Here is a 21,855-nt window from a genome sequence, read left to right on the forward strand (position 1 = left end):
GGTTCGGAGAGAGTGGTGAGTACGCATAATGCTCTGCCGGACACGGTGGTGGAGCCTGATACGACAGCAACTTTTAACAGTCTCCTGGACAGGTTCATGGAGCGCAGGAAAATAGAGAGCTATTGGTGAAAAGAGGTAATTTAGAAGTCCAATCTGTAAAAGGTCTGGATGTTTCGGAAGTAAGGACATGTTCTAACAGTTTGTCGGCCGAAGGGCCTTTATTGTGATTTAGGCTTTATATGTTTCTGTTTCTATGACTACTAGACGGAGCAGTCTGAATAGAGTGGATCCGAGGATCGGCTACGTTCTGGAGAGGTCGACGGGAACAAATGGACGACACCGTGAGCTCCAACGATGGAATATTAGACTGTTTCATAAGAATGTGCCCCTTTCTTTATTATGTTACTTTACTAACCATATGGTCAAAATACAAATGTAAAGCTCAATCGGTTACTCTCATATTGTGTACTGTTTTTAAACACCGTACAGCGTCCACCTGAAGGAGAATTCGTAAGGTTCTCGGCCCGGGGGCTACCAACACCCGAACGAAGACGCGAGCCGAACCGATGATTGAATTCTCACTAATTTTTATTTTCTTGTAAGCCCCTTCTTTAGCTTTTACAAGAGTGTTGAGTTCCCTTTTCGGCCAAAATTGAATGCTTCTTGAGTACTGAGAACTTCTTCATTTTTGGAATACACATGTCCTGCCCCTTCCTCATTTTTTCCTAGAAAGGAAAACAGTTGCAGCTCTGCTGAAATAACTTGTATATATGGTTGGAGAAATGACCGATGAGTTCAACCCGGGCAAATAGAAAGATATAGCACACTATTAAAGACAAGACCGTGTCGATGAGCAGAGGGATCTTACGGTCCGTGTATGCAGCTCCATCAACGTGGGTCCACAGTTTGCAGACGATATATGGATAGGTGGAGGGGCAGGTAGTTTTGAGGAGTATACTGGCTACAGAGGGGCTTAGACCGAGCAAAGAAATGGCAGATGTCCTGCGGTGTTGAAATATGCACTTTAGGAGAAAATGAAAGGGTTGACTATTTTCTAAATGGAGAGAAAACACAAAAATCAGAGATTCAAGGGGACTTTAAATTCCTTGTGGGGGATTCCCCAAAGGTTAATTTGCAGGTTGAACACAGAAATCTACAGCACATTACCCGCCCCTCAGCCCACAATGTTGTGTCGATGATCTAACCTTATCAGGTAGAGTCTCTGGTGAGGAGGACAAATGCATTTCAGCATTTCGGCTCGCATATAAAGGGAAAGGTGTATGATGAGAATTTATAAAGTACTGGTGATGCCTCACGTGGAGTATTGTGAACAGTTTTGGCCCTCTTATCTTAGAAAGATGTTGCTCAAAGTGCAGAGAGCTCAAACGAGGTTCACAAAAATGAATCCAAGATTTAGGGGCCTCATATGAGAAGTGCTTGATATCTCTAGGCCTGCACTCACTTCAATTTCGGAGGGTAACCCTATTGAAATCTATTGAGTATTTAAATGCCTTGATCGAGATGGTGTGGAGAGGATAGTTTCTATGGTGGGGGAGTCGAAGACCAGAAGACAAAGACTGAGAAGAGCGGCGCGTCCTTTTAGAAAGGAGAAGAGGAGAAATTACTTTAACCAGAGAGTGGTGAATCTGTTGATTTCCTTGCCACAGGCGGCCGTGGAGGCCAATGATTTGTTTTTTAAGGCTGACGGACGGTTATAATTTTGTGCACCTCCCGGTACAATTCATAGATTGGCTGATACCGATCAAGTGCTTCTGGAAATCGCTCACTGACTGTATTTGGCTGTTGGCTTGCGCCGAAAATGCAATGTATAAATTTAAGTGATATTGGCAGAGTCGTAAGGCAAAGTGATCACCTATTCAAGGGTTAACCGTACACCGATGTCTGTGTCTTTATTTCGGGATAGATTCTTCTAAAAGTCCAATTCGGTAAAACAGGGCAAGTTCTATCGAGCGTAATGATGTGGGACCTAGGGAGAGATCGCCGACTGATTTGATTGTGCATGAACTACCTATTTTTCTGTGTTGGTATATGTAATATACATAGATATGTTCATTAGGAATAACCCCCATGGTGGACGCCCTGGGAGGTGGAAGGTTGTGTGAGAACTGGAGTGGTGAGAGAGGGAAAGAGACGAGGGGTTAGCGAACGTGGAACATCGAAGGGGAGGGAGGTATCAGATGGCGTGAGTCCCAAGGAGATTTATCGGTCTGATTTGACCGGGGAAGGGAGATCACGCAGGGATAGTAGATGTGACGTTCATGGAATTTAACAAGGCTTTTAACAAGATCAATATTGAAGACTACACAGGAGGATGATGTGGAACCCACGAACACCCCTCCGAGCAGTTTGATTGCGTGCACAAGAATGTACACTGTGCAGTTAATAACCTTGCCGAAAAGAGTATGTTGGTGGCGTTGGCAACAGAGAGGACAGTTATCATTGACAGGAGGATCCTAATCAACTGAGGAGGTTTTTCGGTCGCAGCCACATTCAGCTGAATTCGTTAAGGGCCAGCAGTCATACTTCAGGACGACAAACCACGGCAGGACTTTCACAGTGAACGGGAGCGACTCTAGGAATTATAGCAGTGCAAAGCGACGCGGCATCCAGTTTCACGTTTCCATGAAATTGCAGTCACAGGTAGACAGGGTCGCTGGCGAGTGCTGTGGAACAGAGAAAACCAGGGAAACATAAAAAAAAATAAAAATTCCATAGCACAATACAGGCACCTCTTCAGACAATACTGTGCTGAACCAGTACTTAATTTAGAAATTACTTAGTTACCCATAATCCTCTATTCTTCTCAGCTCCAGAGAGGACTCTATTAAAAGTCCCTATTGTATCCGCATCTAGCAGAGTCGGGTGTAGCGCATTCCACACCTGCACCAGTCTACGTAAAAAAGAAACTGCTCCTATCATCCCCTCTGTACCTACTGCAAGCACATTAAAACTGTTCCATTTCCGGTTCGCCATCTCAGCCCTGGCAAAAAGCCTCTGACAATCCACACGTTCAATGCCTCTCATCATTTATACACCTCTATCAGGTCACCTCACATCCTTCGTCGCTGCAAGGACAGAACTCCGAGTTCACTCAAACTATTACTGGAAGGCATGCACCGCAACACAGGCAAAATCCTTATAAATCTCCTCTGTTCCATTCCTATAGGTTCAGCATCATCCCTGTTTGTCAGGTGACCAGAACTGAGCACAGATCTCCAAGGTGGTGGGGGGTGGGTCAGACCGTTGTGCTATAGGGCTGCAACATTACCTCTCGCTGTTGAACTCGATTCCGCGGCTGATGATTACCAATGACCCGTATTCTTAAACACAGAGTCAAACTGCACAGCAGCTCTGAGTGTCTGATGGACTCGGATTCCAAGATCCCTCTGATCGTCCACACTGCAAGTTTAACCATTAGTAATGTATTCGGCCATTATAGTTAACCCAACCAAATGAACCACCTCCCGCTTACCTGAGTTGAACGCAATCTGCCACTTCTCAGCCCAATTTTGTATCCATAAGAACATAAGGCAAAAGAGCAGAGGTCGGCGTTTCGGCCCATCGAGTCTGCTCCGACATTTTACCATGAGCTAATGCATTCTCCCATTTAGTCCCACTGCCCCGCCTTCTCACCTTATCCTTTGATGCAAAGTAAATTAGATAACAATCATCTCTGCCTTAAATGCACCCAGTTACTTGAAATCCACTTCCGCCCGTGGCAACAAATTCCACAGATTCACCGCCCTCTGGATTAAAAAAAATTCTTCGCATCTCTGTTCTGAATGGGCGTCCTTCAATCCTTAAGTCATTCCCTCTCGCACCGGACACCCCACCATGGGATACAACTTTGCCACATCAACTCTGTCCTTGCCTTTTAACATTAGAAATGTTTCTATCAGTTCCACGCTCATTCTGTTAATCTCAGAGGAGTGCAGTCCAAGAGCGGACAAATGCACCTCATATGTTAACCCTCTCATTCCCGAAATCATTGTAGTGAAGCTCCTCTGAACCCTCTCAAAAGTCAGCTCAGCCTTTTTTTAAACAAGAATCCCAAAACTGCCGACAGTGCGCCTTGAGGTCTTACCAGTGTCTTATACAGCCTCAACGTCACATCCTTGCTCCTATACTCTATTCCTCTGGAAATAAATGCCAACATTGCATTCGCATTCTTCAGCACCAACTCAAGCTGGATGTTAACATTAAGGGTGTCCTGTACGAGGACTCACAAGTGCCGTTGCATCTGAGAATTTTGAATTCTCTCCTTATTTAAATAATATTCTGTCCGGTGATTTCTTACCAAAGTGCACTTTCCAACATTGTATTGCATTTGCCACTTCTTTTCCCATTCTCCCAATCCATCCAGGTCTTTCTGCAGACTCTGTTTCCTAAGCACTACAGGCCTCTTCACCTATATTTGTGTCATCAGCAAATTTAGCCACAAAGCCATCTAATCCACTATCCAAATCTTTGACATACAGATTAAACAACGCGGCCACAACACGGACCGGTGTGGAACACCATTAGTAACCGGAAGTCAACCAGAATGGGATCCGAGTATTCCCACTCTCTGTTTTCTGACAATCAGACAACGCTCTGTCCACGTATGCAACTTCCCCGTAATTCTACAGGCTTTTATCTTTTTTAGCAGGCTCATGTGCGTCTCCTTATTAAAGGCCTTCTGAAAATTCAAATACACAACATCCACTGCATCTCCCTTGTCTAGTATTCCTGTAATTTCCTCAAAATCCAAATCGCTATACCGCTGTAACCTCTGACCGCTCTCCACTCTATCCTTCTGCAACAACACTTTGCCTTCTGTGGGCAAGCCAGTTCAGGATCCACAAAGCAGTGTCCCCTTGGATCCCATGCATCCTTTCTTTCTTAATAAGCCTTGCTTGGGATACCTTATCAAATGACTTGCCGGAATCATTTAACACTGAATCTACGGCTCTTCCTTCATCAACGTGCATTGTCACTTCCTCAACAAATTCAATCAGGATTGTAAGGTACGTCCTGCCCTTGACAAAGTTATGCTGTCTGTTGCTAAATATATTATACCTCCCCAAATGTGCATAAATCCTGGCTCTTACGATCATCTCCATAAACTTACCAACCACTATTTTAAGACTCATTGGTCTATAATTTCCTGTGCTGCAACGACTCGATTTCTGGAATATAGGAACAATATCGGCAACCCACCAATCCTCCGGAACCTCACCCGCCCCAACTGACGATGCAAAGATAATCGCCAAGGTCTCAGTAACCTCCTCCCTTACTTCCCAGAGTACCCTTGGGTACATCTCATCCGGTTCCTGCGACTTATCCAAATTATGATTTCGAAATTCTTCAGCACATCCACTTCTTTAATATCAACGTGTTCAAGCTTTTCAGTCTGCTGCAAGTCATCACAACGATCGCCAAAATCATTTTACATAGTGAGATCTCACTGAGATGTAAAACCTGACCAGGCTAATTTTCCAGTAACAACTATTCTCCTCCTGCAGGCTTATCTTCAAATTGTGTCAAGAAAACTTCCTGGACATAACGAACAGACTCCCGGCCATCTAAACCTTTTGCTCTAGGGAGATGCCATTCGATATTTGGGAAATTAATATACTCTGTTATTATCATAACTGTCCAGGATTTGTTCCCCTATTTTCTGCATATTCCGGCTCTCTGTTTCCTGACAATCAGACAATATAAAATATCTTATATTCCATATAAAAAACCCATTAAAGTTATTGACCCCTTCCTGTACCCAATCTTCACCCTAAGAGTCTCCGAAGATAACTCCTCCATGGCGTCCACCTTTCCTGCAGCTGTGTCACTATCTCAGATCAACAGCGCCACGCCCACATCTCTTTAGCCCCCTCCCTGTCCTTTTGTAACGTCTAATGGTCGGCACTTGAAGTAACCATTCCTGGCTCTGAGCCATCCAAGTCTCTGTAATGGCCACCACATCATATCTCCAAAAGATTGCTTCGGCAATTTGAACGGGCCCGACTGCGCAAGCGCGTGAAATTCAGCCCGTGAGGTAGCGGGAGAGTTTAAAAAGCGAGCGGATTAACGGAGCGGAGCACGTAGTGGAGGGAGACAGAGTAGGAAGGCTTTGGGTCCAGAGGCTTCGGCGAGCAGATGCTGAGTACGAGTTTGCTCCCAGTGAGGTAAGGCCGGGTAATCTCCTTTAATTAATCTAATTAGTTTAGGGCTAGGTAATGGAGGCAGCAGTTAGTGCAGTCGAGTGCTCCGTTAGCAGTGTGTGGGAAATCCGGGCGAGCACAAATGTGCCTGATGAACACACCTGCAAAAGGCGCATCCAGCTGCAGCTCCTGACGAACCGAGTTACGGAACTGGACGTGGAGCTGGATAAACTTCGGATCATTCGGGAGGCGGAGGCAGAAGTAAACAGGAATTACAGGGAGACATTTACCCCGAAATGTCAGGAGGCAGGTAGCTGGGTGACTGTTAGCAGGGGGAAACGGAAGCGACAGAATGAGTAAAGCACCCCTGCGGCCGTTTAGGTAGCTAGGTGCAAAATTGAAGGACGGGACCTCCATGGTTGCAATCTAGTAAGGCCAGAAATAGGAAGATAATGCAGCTAAATACGTGGCGAAGGACCTTGTGAAGGAAGGATGGATTCATGCTTCTGGACAATTGGGCCTTGTTCCAGGGAAGGTGGGGCTTGTACCGACGGGACGGGTTGTACCTGAACTGATGCGGGAAGTTTTGCTAGTGTTGCACCGGGGGGTTTAAACTAGATTTGCAGGGGGAGGGGAACCGGAGTGTTAGAGCAGATTGTGAGATGGAGAAGGATAAAGGCCATGCGAGAGCTGCAAGTACAGTACCTGGAGTAAAGCCAGATCTTGCATTTGAGGAAAGAGAAACAGAATAAAGGTGTTAAAGGTAGTTCGGTAGAAGGGCTAGTGTGCGTGTCCGACAATGTAAGAAACATCAGGAACAAAGGAGGTATCAAATTGATCTTACAATTTCTCACTTCTATCCATACTGACTCTACATCTCCTGATTCTATGTCACACTTCACAAGGGACTGAATGTCAATCCTCACCAGCAGAGCCACCCCACTCACTCTGCCCACCTGTCTGTCCTTCCGATAAGACGTTTACGCTTGATTATTCATTTCCCAGTGAAAAGTGGCAGACACGTTCACCTCGGAGAAGTGTGAGGTGGTACTTTGAAAGGAGAAACTCCAAGACAGAGTACAAAGTAAGTGGCAGGATACTTGGTGGCAGGGAGGAGCAAAGAGATCTGGGGGTACGAGTCCACAGATCCCTGATGTTGCCTCACAGATAGAAAAACAGATAGAAAACAGGTAGATAGGAAAGTATGAGGTGGTACACTTTAGAAGGACAAACTCCAAGGCAGAGTACAAACTAAATGGCAGGATACTTGGTAGTGGGGAGAATCAGAGGGATGTGGGGGTACGTGTCCACAGATCACTGAAAGTTGCATCACAGATAGATAAGAGAGATAAGAAAGCCTATGGGGTGTAGGCTTTCATAAGTCGAGGGATAGAGTTTTACAGTCCCGATGTAGAGGTGCAGCCCTATAAAACCCTGGTTAGGCCACACTTGGAGAGCTGTGCCCAGTCAGGTCACCTTACTATAGGAAGGATGTGGAAGCATTGGAGAGGGTGCAGAGGAGATTTACCAGGATGCTGCCTGGTTTGGAGAGTAGGCATTATGATTAGAGATTAAGGGAGCTAGGGCTTTACTCTTTGGAGAGAAGGGGGATGAGAGGAGAAAAGATAGAAGTATACAAGATAGTAAGAGGAATAGATAAAGTGGACAGACAGCGCCCCTTCCCCAGGGCACCACTGCTCAGTACAAGCGGACATGGCTTTAAGGTAAGGGGTGGGAAGTTCAAGGGGGATATCAGAGGAAGGGTTTTTTTACTCAATGGCTGGTGAGTGGAATGTACTGTCTGAGTCAGTGGTGGAGCCAGATACACTAGTGAAACTTAAGAGACTACTAGACAGGTGTATGGAAGAACTTAAGGTGAGGGGTTATATGGGGGGCATTGTTTAAGTGTCTGCACTGCATTGTGGGCCGAATGGCCTGTAATGTGTTGTTCTATACTTTGTTGTATGTTGTAACATTGCCATACATTTCTTATTCGTCAATTCCACCCATGAAGCCTCACAGAGTAGAATTTTCTTGTCTGCCTGACTTTACACTGCAGTAAAATTTTCTCAACCCAGTGATGTCACCCCTCCTCCTTCAATTCCTTCCTCTTTCTCACGACTAAAAATAGGGAACCGGGAAATATCGTGCTCTCCTGCTTGCACCTCCCACACCCAATTCTCAGTAATGTCCACAATTTCGTAATTCACTGTATTGATTCATTTTCTGAGATCAACCGCCTTTTTTAAAGCTTCTTGCATTGAACTATACGGAGCTCAGTGCACCAGTCGTATTACGCATCAACTCTTGATATCTGACTATTTCTGCGGGCCTAACTACTTCTGCCTCCATATCGACTCTGCTCTGCTCTGGAGCTTTGATTCCCATCCCCCCCCTCCGCAACTCAATTTCATCAACTCTTCCCAAAACTCTCATGCACAGTACTGACAAACCTTCCCGCTGGGATATCAGTTCCCCTCCAGTTCAGGTGAAAAATGTCTTCCATCTATTCTGTACAGATCCCACCTTCCTTGGAGAAAATTGCTATGACTCCAATTTTCGGTGCCCTCCCACTTACACCACGTGCTAAACTGTACGGTCGTCCTATATCTGGTGGTCCTTTCCTTTAACTTAATAGCTAAATCCCTGACCTCACTTTGCAAAACCAGCTTCCCGTACAGCGTGTTTTCATTTGTACATATATGCTGCTGACTCACCCACTTAAGAATGATAGAGAAGGAATGGTGTGCTGAGAACAGGGTACGGAAGGGGCGGAGATTGGGTCCACAGAAAGGGTGTTCAGATTGCTGCCGTTGGAGCTGAACATGTGAGTCACCATTTTCCTTGCTCCCTATTTCGGATTGGAGTCTGCTTAAACGCCAAAATCCACTGGCCCATTAATTGTAGTCAGCGAGAGGGCATGCATTACTCCATATAATCCCATCACACACTCCTGGAAACATACACTGAATAACGCTCACTGCAGAACTATCCATTACACACTGCCGGGATCAGACACAGAGTGCAGCTCCCTCCGTATTGTTCCAACACACACACTCCGAGGTCATACACGGGGTTAAGGTCCGTCCGTGATAGGACGTTTACGCTTGGTTGTTCATTTCCCAGTGAAAAGCGGCAGACACGTTCACCTCGGAGAAGTGTGAGGTGATACTTTGAAAGATCAATCTCCACGGCAGAGTACCAAGTAATTGGCAGGATACTTGGTAGTGGAGAGGAGCAAAGTGATCTGGTGGTACGTATCCACAGATCCCTGAAAGTTGCCTCACAGATAGATAGGGTAGATAAGAAAGCCTATGGGGTGTAGGCTTTCATAAGTCGAGGGATAGAGTTTTGGAGTCGCGATATAAAGGTGCAGCTCCATAAAATCCTTGTTAGGCCACACTTAGAGAACTGTGTCCAGTCTGGTCGCCTCACGAGAGGAAGGATGTGGAAGCATTGGAGAGGGTACGGAGGAGATTTACCAGAATGCTGCCTGGTTTAGTGAGTATGCAATTTGATCAGAGATTAAGGGAGCTTGGACTTTAATCTTTGGAGAGCAGAGGGATGAGAGCAGAAATGATAGAGGTAAACAAGATATTACGAGGAATAAATAAAGTGTAGAGACAGCGCCTCTTCCCCAGGGCACCACTGTACAACACACAAGACAACAGGCCATGGCTTTAAGACACTGTGTGGGACGTTCAAGGGGAATATTAGAGGAAGTTTTTTTTTTCACACATTGAGTGGTTGGTGCGTTAAATGCACTGCCTGAGTCTGGGGTGGAAGCAGAAACACTAGTGAAATTTAAGAGGCTACTAGATAGGTGTAAGGGAAAATTTAAGGTGGGGGATGATATGGGGGGCATTATCTAAGTGTCGGCACAGCATTGTGGGCTGAAGGGCCTGTAATGTGTCGTTCTATTCCATGTTCTATGTTGTAACATTGCCATATATTTCTTATTCGACATTTCCACCCATAAAACCTCACAGTCGAATTTTCTTGCCTGCCCTGACTGTCCCCTGCAGTAAAATTTTCTCAGGCTAGTAATGTCATCCCTCCTCCTTTAATTCCTTCCTCTTTCCCACGTCTAAAAATAGGGAAACCAGAAATATCGTGCTCTCCTGCTTGCTCCTCCTACACACAATTCACAGTAATTCATAATTCACTGTATTGATTCATTCCCTGAGATCAACCGCCTTTTTTAACGCTTCTTGCTTTGAAATATACAGTGCTGAGTGCACAATTCGTATTATTCATATAGTCCTGATATCTGACTTTTTCTGCAGTCTTAACATCATCAGTCTCCATATCGCCTCCGTTCTGCTCTGGAGTTCTGAATCCCATCCCCCTGCAACTCAAGTTCAGCAACTCTCCCAAAAACTCTCATGCACAGGACTGACAAACTTTCCCGCTCGGATATCAGTTCCCCTCTAGTTTATGTGTAAACCGTCTTCCATCTCTTCTATACAGATCCCAACTTCCTTGGAAAAAATACAATGATTCCAAATTTTGCAGCCCTCCCACGTGCTTGTCTGCATGGCCTTCTTATGTCTGGGAACACTGGGACGGGTAATAGTCCTCTCTTTTAATTTAATAGATAAATTCCTGACCTCACTTTGCAAAACCAGCTTGCCATACATATTGATTTCAATTGTACATATATGCTGCTCACATACTCGCTTAAGAATCACAGAAAAGGAATGATGTGCTGAGAAAAGAGGAAGGAAGGGTAGGAGAGTGGGGTCACAGAAAAGGTGTTCAGATTGCAGCCGTTGGAGCAGAACATGTGAGTTACCATATTTTGCACCCAATCTCGGATTGGAGTCTGCTTCAACGCCGAAATCCACTGACCCATGACTAGTAGTCAGAGACAGAGCAAGAATTCCTCCATTCAGTCCCATCACACACTCCTGGAAACATACACTGAATAACGCTCCCTCCGTAACGATTCATTGCACACTGCCGTGGTCAGACACAGAGTGTAGCTCCCTCTACATTGGCCCAAGAGGCACTCGGGAGTCTTACACGGAGTGAAGCTCAGTCCACACCGTCCCAACACACACTCCCAAGGTCAGATAACCAGCGAAGCTCTCTAAATATTATACCATCTCACTCCCGGAGTCAGATATGTGAAGTACCTCCCGCACCATCGCAGCACACCCTACCGGAGTTAGCAAAAGTACGAAACCCTCTCCCTCCTCCGGTCTGCCCATTCACCAGTACCCAGCCTTTCCTCTTTCCAGTTGTCTTGAACTGTGTGCGTCTCTCGGAGATGGTGTGTGCGTAAGCGGATTGTGTGCTGCTCTTAGAGGAAGGAAGGGGAGGAGATAGCAGACCAGGAAAATGGTGGTGAGGATGCAAACACTGATGCACGTGGTGCGGAAGCACATGACCGGCCTGTGCATTGACAGATGTGGAGAGATTCAGATCCTGGCGATCGATATCCGTTGGAGCGGGCGCCAGGTCTATCCCCACCCATAATATCTCCCTCATACTGCGCACAATTACCTGTGTCACAGAGTGGGAGGAGAGTGGAGGGACGACGTAGATGGGGAGCGTTTAGCACAAGGAGTGTATCACCGAGACGGGGGAGGGGCGTATGGTACGTACGGGATGATGGAGACGGCGAAATGTGCAGAAGGTGGTTTGGGTCAGGGAGACGGGGTTGCTTGGAACTGTTGGACGGTGACGGAGATGGGTGTGGTGTACTGGAAACAGTGTGTGACGGTGACGGGAAGTAGTGCAGGAGAAAGAGAGAGTTTGACGGAGTTGGGGAAGGATTTTGCAGAGGGAGGGTGTTCTGCATACGGAGTGAAGTGTTTTCGATTGTTTTCGAATTACTTTGCAGGTTACCCTTCTCCAAATATGTCCTCTCTATCACATCCTCAGCTTCCCGAATGACTCTGAGTTCATCCAGTTCCATTTCCAACTTCTTAACGCGGAGTGTTAGAAGCTGCAGCTGGATGCACTTAAGACCATAAGACAAGGTAGCAGCATTCGGCCATTCGGCGTATCGATTCTGCTCCGCCATTTCATCAGGGGCTGATGCAATCTCTCGTTGAGTCCCATCACCCGCCTTCTCACCATAACCTTTGATGCCCTGGCCTCTCAGATACCTATCAATCTCTTCCTTAAATACACCCAATGACCTCGCCTCCACTGTCACCCCTGGCAACAAATTCCAGAGATTTAACACTTTCTGGCTAAAAAAAAACAAAACAAAAAAAAATTCGCATCACAGTTCTGAATGGGCGCCCTTCAATCCTTAAATCATGCCCTCTCGTACTGGACTCCCCCACCATGGGAATCAACACAGCTCTGTCATTTCAACATCCAAAATGTTTCTATGAGGTCCGCCCTCATTCTTCTAAACAGACAGAAGTACAGAGCAAGAGCGGTCAACCGCACCTCATACGGTAACCCTGTCATTCCAGTGCTCATTCTAGTGAATTTTCTCTGAACTCTCTCCAAGGTTAGGGCATCCTTTCTTAAATAAGGAGCCTAAAACTGAACACAGTACGCCAAGTGAGTATTTCCAGTGCCTTATAGAGCCTCAACATCACATCCCTGTTCCTATACTCTGTTTCTCTAGAAACAGACAATAGTCAATAGACAATACGTGCAGGAGTAGGTCATTCGTCCCTCGGAGCCAGCACCGCCATTCAATGTGATCAGGGCTGATCATCCACAATCTGTACCTCTTTCCTGCCTTCTCCCAATATCCCTTGACTCCGCTATCTTTATGACCTCTATCTAATTCTTTCTTGACAGCATCCAGAGAATTGATCTTCACTACCTTCTGAGGCAGGGCATTCCATAGATTCACAACTCTCTGGGTGAAAATATCTTTCCTCAAATCTTTTCTACATGGCCGGCTCATTATTCATAAACTGGGGCCTTTGGTTCTGTACTCCCCCCGACATCGGGAACATGTTTCCTGCCTCTAGCGTACCCAAACCCTTAATAATCTTAGATGTTTGAATCGGATCCCCTCTCATCCTTCTAAATTCCGGTGTATAAAAGCATTGTCGCTCCAATCTTTCAACATATGACAGTCCCGTAATCCCGGGAATCAACCGCGTGAACCTATGCTGCACTCCCTCAATAGCAAGACTGTCCTTCCTCAAATTTGGAAACCAAAACTAAACACAGTACTCTAGGGATGGTCTCATCAATGCCCAGTGCAACTGCAGAAGAGCCTCTTTCTTCCTATCCTCAACTCCCCTTGTTATAAAGGCCAGCATGCCATTAGCTTTCTTCACTGCCGGCTGTACCTGCATGCGTACTTACAGTGTCTGATAAACAAGGACACCTAGTTCTCATTGTACTTCCCTTTTCCCTAACTTGAGACAATTTTGATAGTAATTTGCCTTCCCGTTCTTGCCAACAAAGTGGATAAACCTCACATTTATCCAAATTAAACTATACCTGCCATACCTCAGGCCACTCACCCAACATGTCCAAATCTCCCTGGATTCTCCTAACATCCTCCTCATATTTCACACTGTCACCCACCTTTGTGTCATCTGCCAATTTGCTAATATTACTTTTAATCCATTCATCGGAATCATTAATGTATATTCTAAATAGCTGCGGTCCCGGCACCGAGCCTTGCGGTACCCCACGAGTCACTGTCTCCTGTTCTGAAAATGACCCGCTAATCCCTACTCTTTGTTTCCTGTGAGACAACCAAATTTCTATCAACGTCTGTACTCTACCCCCAATTATATGTGCTCTAATTTTGCCCACTAATATTCTATGTGGGAACTTATAAAAGGCTTTTTGAAATTCCAGGTACACTACATCTACTGACTCCTCTTGTCCATTTTCATGGTAAGCTCCTCATAAACTTCCAGAAGATTAATTTTGCGGACAGACAATAGATGTGATGCCCACCAGTCCGACCCAACACATATAGCCGAGATCACAGACTGAGTAAGCCTAACACTCTCTCTCTCTCTCTCATCCTTTCTCTCCTCACCGTCTCTCACTGTCTCTCTCTCCCCTTCTCTCTGTCTCTCATTCGCCTCTCTCTCTCTGTCTGTCTCTCCCTTGAAAATGGGGTTCAAGCGGGTTCTCGAGGAAGCTTAACTCTGACTGACCACGGGAGTGTGTGTTGGGACGGTGTGGAGGAAGTTTCAATCTCTCTCTCTCTCTCTCTCTCTCTCTCTCTCTCTCTCTCTCTCTCTCTCTCTCTCTCTCTCTCTCTCTCTCTCTCTCTCTCTCTCTCTCCTCTCTCTCGGTGAGATTACACCCTCTCTCTCGTTGAGATTAGAAGCGGGGAATGGGGGATTTCACCTCACCTGTCCTGCTGGTCAACGTTGGCAGAAGAATTTGCTTTCGGGGATTGATCTGTTGTGGTTGATGATGTAAGTTTCCTCAAACAGGTGGTCTGGTAAAGGTCGAGAAGGGAATTCGTGATTATCCTGGATTGAAGGGTCGAATTCAACTCGGGGACCTTTAGACGATATCGGCACCGGCTCCCGTTCGTCTTGTTCCCAAAGGTCTTCTACCCTCGGTCGGAATTGATCGGAGAGAGACGAATATCTGTCAAAAAGAAAATAAACGCTTAGAGTTTGGTAATGATAGAAATCTCGAAAATTATAAGGCTAACAGGAAGGAGCTTAAGAGGGAGATTAGAAGAGCCAGAAGGGGTCATGTGAAGTCTTGTCGGGCAGAATTAAGGAAAACCCCAAGGCATTCTCCAACTACATGCGGAGCAGGAGGATAAGACGTGAAAGAATAGGAAGTATCAAGTGAGACAATTGAAAGGTATGCATTAAACGACAAAAAATAGCACAGATACTTAATGAATACTTAGCTTCGGTATTCACTATGGAAAATGGTATTGGTGATAGTGGTGATGACTTGCAGCAGACTTGAAAACTTGAGCATGTGGATATTAAGAAAGCGGATGTGCTTGGACATTTGTAAATCATCAAGTTAGATTAGTCGCCGGGACCGTATTAGATACAGCCCAGGGCGCAATGGGATGCGAGCAGTTTGCTGAGTCTCTGGAGATGGTCTTTGCATTAGCCATGGCGCCCGAGGAGGTTCCGAAGGATTGGAGAGTTGCGGATATTGTTCCTTTATTCAGGAAAGGGAGTACAGATAGCCAAGAAAATTAGAGAACAGTGAGTCAACTCAGTGGTTGGTAATTTCATGGAAAAGATCTTGACAGGCAAGATTTATGAACATTTGGAGAGGTATTAAATGAGTAAGAATAGTCCACATGACTTTGTCAAGGATAGGTTGTGCTGTACGAGCCTGATTAAATTTTTTGTGGATGTGACTAATCAAATTGAGGAAGGAAGAGCAGTAGATGTAGTGTATATGGATTTCAGCAAGGCATTTGATAAGGTACCCCAGTCAAGGCTTATTGAGAATGTAAGGAGCATGGGATCCAAGGGGTGAGACCTGAAAGAGTTTTCAGCAGGACATTGATCTGATGCAAAGCTGGGCTGAGAAACAGCAGATGGAGATCAAACCGGATAAGTGTAAAGTGGTTCCTTTTGGCAATGATATGATGGCAAAATATTCCATTAAAGGTAAGACTCCTGGCAATGTGGAGGAACATAGGGATCTTGGGGTTTGAGTCAATCCGACGCTCGAAGTTGAATATGTTGTTAAGGAGGCACATGGTGTATTGGCTTTCATCAGTCGTGGAAACGAATTTAGAAGCCGAGATGTAATGTTGCACTTATATGGGACCCTGGTCAGACCCAACTATCAGACTGTGCTCAGTTGTCGCCTCACTGAAGAAAGGATTTGGAAGCCATAGAAAGATTGCAGTGGAGATTTACAAGGATGTTGCCTGGATTCGGGAGCATGTCCTATGAGAATAGGTTGAGTGAACTTGGCCTTTTCTCCTGGGAGCGACGGAGGATGGAGGTGACCTGACAGAGATGTATAAGATGATGAGAGGCATTGATTGTGTGGACAGTCAGAGACTTTTTGCTGCGGCTGAAATGTCTATCAGGAGTGGGCACAGTTTTGAGGTGCTTGGAAGTTGGTACAGAGGAGAAGTCAGCGGTAAACATCTTTACTGAGAGAGTGGTGAGTTATTGTAATGCGCTGTCGGCAACTGTGGTGGAGACGGATGCAATAGGTTTTTTTAAGAGACTTTGTGATTGGTACATGGAGCTTATTAAAATAGAGGGCTGTAGGTAAGCCTAGTAATTTCTACGTTAGGGACGTTTTAGGCACAAATTTGTGGGCAGAAGTTCCTGTATTGTGCTGTAGGTTTTCTGTTTCCATGAAAACTACGAAAATCAAAACTTTGGAGCCGGCAACATACCATCCAGGACTGTAGTTCTCGTCCACAGAGACTCCGTTTGTTACCCATATTAACGAATCCTCTGTCAGGACAGCGCGCCTCTGCTCTCCCTCACATTCCCTTCTGAGCCACAGAACATTAAACAGAGACACCGAAGTGATGTCAATAACTACGACCGCCCACCCCCCCCCCACCCACACACACACTGTGTTGCTTGATATAACCTCCTTCTCGCACTGTCACCAATCATTCTCTATCTGTAAAACAACTTCCACATCCCTCATCACTTCAGTTCAGTTCCCACGCCACAACAATTCTAGTTTAGTGATGGGATGGTGTGGACGTAGATACACCACATGTCTGACCCCGGATTGGTGTAATGGGATAGTGTGGAGGGAGCTTCTCCCTGTGTCTGACCGCCGGAGTGTATGAAGATTCGGTGTTAAGGGAGCTTCACTCTGCCTGACCCCGTGTGTGTGTGATTGAACGGTGTGGAAAGAGCTTCACACTGTATTTCACCCCGGGAGTGTGTGATGGGACGGTGTTGGGGGAGATTGAGCTCATTACCAGCAGCTTTGAACCTCTGTTTGAACATTCTTTCTTCGCCTCATCATGAGATTTTGCCACCGATGATATAAAATAACAAGTGCCTTTCCTGTTGATCCATCCCTGCAACAAGTTTGTTCTGTAAATGGGGAACAGCGAACAGTGAGTGTCGGTTTGAGCTTTGCTGACAAAGAAATTCTGAACCCACAGAGAGACATCATGTCATTACTGATATAGATTGTCACGGGTAAACTCACTGAATGGAGATTACCCTGCAACCATCCATTTTCGCAGAATCGTTAACTGCAGATACCGGGCCTGAAGCCACACACCCTTAGTTCAGGAACTGTTATTTCACCTCATCTATCAGGATGCGGGTACAGGAGCCTCGCAATTCACAGCATCAGGTTCAGGACCGGTTACTAACCCTCATCCATTAGGTAGGAGGTACAGGAGCCCCAGGACCAACGCGAACAGGTACAGGGACAGTTACTACCCTTCAATCATCAGGTGGGATGTACAGAAGCATCAGGACAAACACGAACAGGAACACGGACAGTTACTACCCCTTAATCATCGGGTAGGAGGTACAGGAGCATCAGGACCCATACGAACAGGTACAGGGACATTTACTACCCCGCAATCATCAATAAGGAGGTACAGGACCCTCAGGACACACACCACCAGGTTCAGGGACAGTTACTACCACTCAACCATCAGTGATAAGGTACAGGAGACTCAGGACTCACACCACCAGGTTCAGGGACGGTTAATACCCCTCAACCATCAGGAAGGAGGTACAGGCTCCTCAGGATCCACACCAGTAGGTTCAGGGACAGTTATTACTCCTCAGCCATCAGGAAGAACCTACAGGAGCCATAGGAACAGCACCACCAGTTTCAGGGTCGGTTATTACACTTCAACTTACAGGAAAAAGGTACTGGAGTCTCGAGAGTCACGCCACCAGGTTCTGGTACGGTTATGTTATTTGTCATATACTTTAATGATCTGGATGATGGGATGGATGATTTGATTATTAATTGTACAAATGATACTGGGTAGGTGGCGCTGTGCATAATGAAGCAGGTTTTCAAAGCTGGCAGCGAGATTTCGGCCAGTTAGAATAGTGGGCTGAAAGATAGCAGATGCAGGTTAATGCTGATAAGTGTGAGGTGCTACATTTTAGTAGGAAAAATCTAAATAGGACATTCATGGTAAATGGTTGGGCATTGAGGAATGCAGTAAAATAGAGTGATCTAAGAATAATGGTGCATCGTTCCCTGAAGATGGAATCTTATGTGGATCGGCTCGTGAAGAAAGCTTTTGGTATGCTGACCTTTATAAATCGAGGTATTGAGTATTGGAGTTGGGATTTAAGATTAACATTTTACAAGGCATGGGCGGGGCCAAATGTGGAGTATTGCGTACAATTCTGGTCACCAAAATATCGGAAAAAAGTCAACAAAGTAGAAAGAGTACAGAGGAGATTTACTAGAATGTTACTTGGGTTTCAGCATCTAAGTTACAGAGAAAGGTTGAACAGGTTAGGTCTTTATTATTTGGAGAGTAGAAGGTTGAGGAGAGACTTGATGGAGGTATTTAAAATTCTGTGGGTGATAGATGATGTCGTGGATAGGCGTCTTTGTTTCCAGTGAGAGTACGGGAGATTCAAATAAGAGGACACGAGTTTAGAGTTAGTGGGAAAAAGTTTAGGGGTTACACGAGGGGGACTTCTTTACTCAGAGAGTAGCAGCCGTGTGGAACGAGCTTCAAGTCGAGGTAGTTGAGGCAGATTCGGTATTGTCATTGAAAGTAAAATTGGATAGGAATATGGACAGGAAAGGAATGGAGGGTTATGGGCTGAATGCAGGTCGGTGGGATGAGGTAAGAGTAAGCGTTAAGCACCGAGTAGAAGGGCCGAGATGGTATGTATCCCTGCTGTGATTGTTATATGGTTATGTAGTTATATAGCCGCAAGAAAATGCAGATTACCGATCATGTATTTGTATAAACTTGATCATGTATAAAGATAGATCTGGTCCTCGGGTTGAAGTTTTAAACTGGAAAAAAGGCCATATTTGAAGAAATAAGAATGTAACTCACTGGATTTGGACAAGTTGATCTCTGGCAAGATTGTGATTGGGAAGTGGGAGGCCTTCAAAGGAGAAATTTTCAGTTTGTATCTTTCTGTCAGGAATAAAGACAAAGTGAATACGAATAAGGGACCCGAGTCCACACGGGATATTGGAACTCTGATAACGAAGAAGTGAGAGAAATATATGTAATGTATCGGAAACAAGGAGCAAATAATTTGCTTGACGAGTAACAGATGTGAAAAAAAATCTTGAAGAAAGTAATCAGTAGGGCTAAAAGAAGACGCGAGGCTGCTCTGGTAGTCAAGGTGAAAGAAAATCCAAAAAATATCTGCAGGTATATTAAGAGCAAATGGACAGCAAGGGATAAAATTGTTCCTCTAAAATATCATAGTGGTCGGCCACGTATGGAACCAAATAAATGGGGGAGATTTTAAATGCTATTTTTTTTCCGTCTGTCTTTAATAACGGAACATACATGGAATCCATGGAAATAAAGGAAAATAATAGTGAGGTTATGGATCCTACACAGATTGAAGAGGAGAAGGTGCTTGCTATCTTGAGGCAAACTAGAGTAGATAAATCCCCAGGACTTGACAGGGTATTCCCTCGGACCATGAAGGAGACTGGTGTTGAAATTGCAGGGACCCTGGCAGAAATATTTAAAATGTAGGTGTCCACGGGTGAGGTGCCAAAGGATTGGATGAGAGCTCACGTTGTTCTGCTGTTTAAAAAAGGCTCTAAAAGTAATCCAGGAAATTATAGGCCGGTAGGTCTGACGTCTGTAGTAGGCAAGTTATAGAAAGGAGTACTACGAGAGAGCATCCACAAGTATTCGTATAGACAGATAATTATTAGGCAGAGTCAGCGTGGCTTTGTTTGTGGTAAGGCATGTTTAACAAATCTATTCGTGTTTTTGAGGAGGTTACCAGGAAAGTGCATGAAGGGAAGGCAGTGGATGTTGTCTACATAGACTTCAGTAAAGCCTTTGACAATGTCCTGCATGGGAGTTAAGTTACGAAGTTTCATTCGCTAGGTATACATGATGAGGTGGTAAACTGCATTAGATATTGACTCAGTGGAAGAAGCCAGTGAGTGGTAGTGAACGATTGCTTCTCTCAGTGGAGGCCTGTGACGATTGGTGTACCATAGAGATCATTGCTGGGTCCATTGTTGTTTTTCATCTATATCAATGATCTGGATGATAATGTGGTAAATTGAATCAGCAAATTTGCTGATGATGCAGAGGTTGGAGATATGGTGGACATTGGAGAATGTTTCCAAAGCTTGCAGAGGGATTTCGAACAGATGAGAAAGTGGTAGGTGAGCTTCAGACAGACAGGTGTGAGGTATTCCTCTTCGGAAGGATAAACCAAGGTAGAACACGCAGGGTGAATCGTAGGGCACTGAGAAGTGCAGTCGAACAGAGGGATCTGGGAATACAGACAAAACATTTCGTAAGAATTGCTTCACATGTAGAGTTTTGGTACGTTGGCCTACACAAATCAAAGAATTGCGTATAAGAGTTGGAATGCTATGGGGAGGTTGTATCAGGCACCGGTGAGGCCGAATTTGGAGTATTTTATACAGCTTCGGACATCAACTTAATGGAAACATATTACTAAGGTTGAAGAGCGCAGAGAAGGTTTACAAGGATGTTGCCGGGTCTTGAGGATCTGAGTTACAGATGAAGGTTGAATAGGTTAGGACCATTCACTGGAGGGTGGAAAAATGAGGGGAGATTTGATAGTGGTAGAGAGAATTATGATGGGTATCGACAGAGTGAATGCAAGCATGCTTTTTACACTGAGGCTAGGGGAGTGAAAAACAACAGAGGACATGAATTAAGGGTGAAGGGGGAAAAGTTTAAAGGGAAAATTGTGGGGTGGCCTCTTCATACAGAAAGTGGTGGACGTGTGGAATGAGCTGCCAGATGAAGTGGAAAATGCGGGCTCACTTTGAATATTGAAGAAAACTTTGACAGGTACATGGATATGGGTTTTATGGAGGGATATGGTCCAGGTGCAGGTCAGCGATCTGTTTCTCTGCTGTTATGTCCTATGGATCTATGGTTCTAACAGACTGCGTTCTCAGCAGATCTGTTCCTCCTAATCCAGCAGACTGTTCACCGGTCTACAATGTAGCTCCAACGTCATGGTGATGTATTTCTTATTCCTCATTTCCTCAGTCCCATTGATGAAGGAAGAGCAGTAGATGTAGTGTATATGGATTCCAGCCAGTCATTTGATAAAGTACTCCATGCAAGGCTTATTGAGAAAGTAAGGAGGCGTGGGATGCAAGGGAACTTACTTTGTGGATCCAGAACTGGCTTGCCCATAGAAGTGGGTTTCCATCGGTTGTAGACGGGTCATACTCTGCATGGAGGTCGGAGATCAGTGGTGTGCCTCAGGGATCTGTTCTGGGACCTTCACTCTTCCTGATATTTATAAGTGACCTGCGTGAGAAAGTGAGGGGATGGGTTATTAAGATTGCTGATGACACTAAGTTTGGAGATGGTGTGGATAGAGTGGTGGGCTGTCAGTTGTTACAGCGGGACATTGATAGGATGCAAATCTGGGCTGAGAAACTGCAGATGGAGTTCAACCCAGATAAGTCTGGTGTTCAATTTTTTTAGGTCAAATATTATGTCAGTATATAAAATTAATGGCAAGACTCTTGGCAGTGTGGAGGAAGATTGTGATCTTAGGGTCCGAGTCCATAGGGACTGCGCTGCAAAGCAGCTGCGCAGGTTGACGCTGTGGTTAAGAAGGCAAACGGT

General features: G+C 45.3%; 1 long non-coding RNA gene across 1 annotated transcript; it reads right to left on the minus strand.

Annotated features, from left to right (window-relative positions):
- Positions 1 to 383: 383 nt before the first annotated feature.
- LOC132386716 (uncharacterized) lies at positions 384 to 21,520 on the minus strand. The gene is made up of 3 exons (XR_009509640.1): positions 21,387 to 21,520; positions 14,465 to 14,708; positions 384 to 2,684 (listed from the first exon to the last, which is right to left on the minus strand). It is a non-coding gene; the product is annotated as an uncharacterized LOC132386716 (long non-coding RNA).
- Positions 21,521 to 21,855: the final 335 nt, after the last annotated feature.

The sequence above is a fragment of the Hypanus sabinus genome, unplaced genomic scaffold, assembly GCF_030144855.1.
Source record: "Hypanus sabinus isolate sHypSab1 unplaced genomic scaffold, sHypSab1.hap1 scaffold_1267, whole genome shotgun sequence".
NCBI lineage: Eukaryota > Metazoa > Chordata > Chondrichthyes > Myliobatiformes > Dasyatidae > Hypanus > Hypanus sabinus.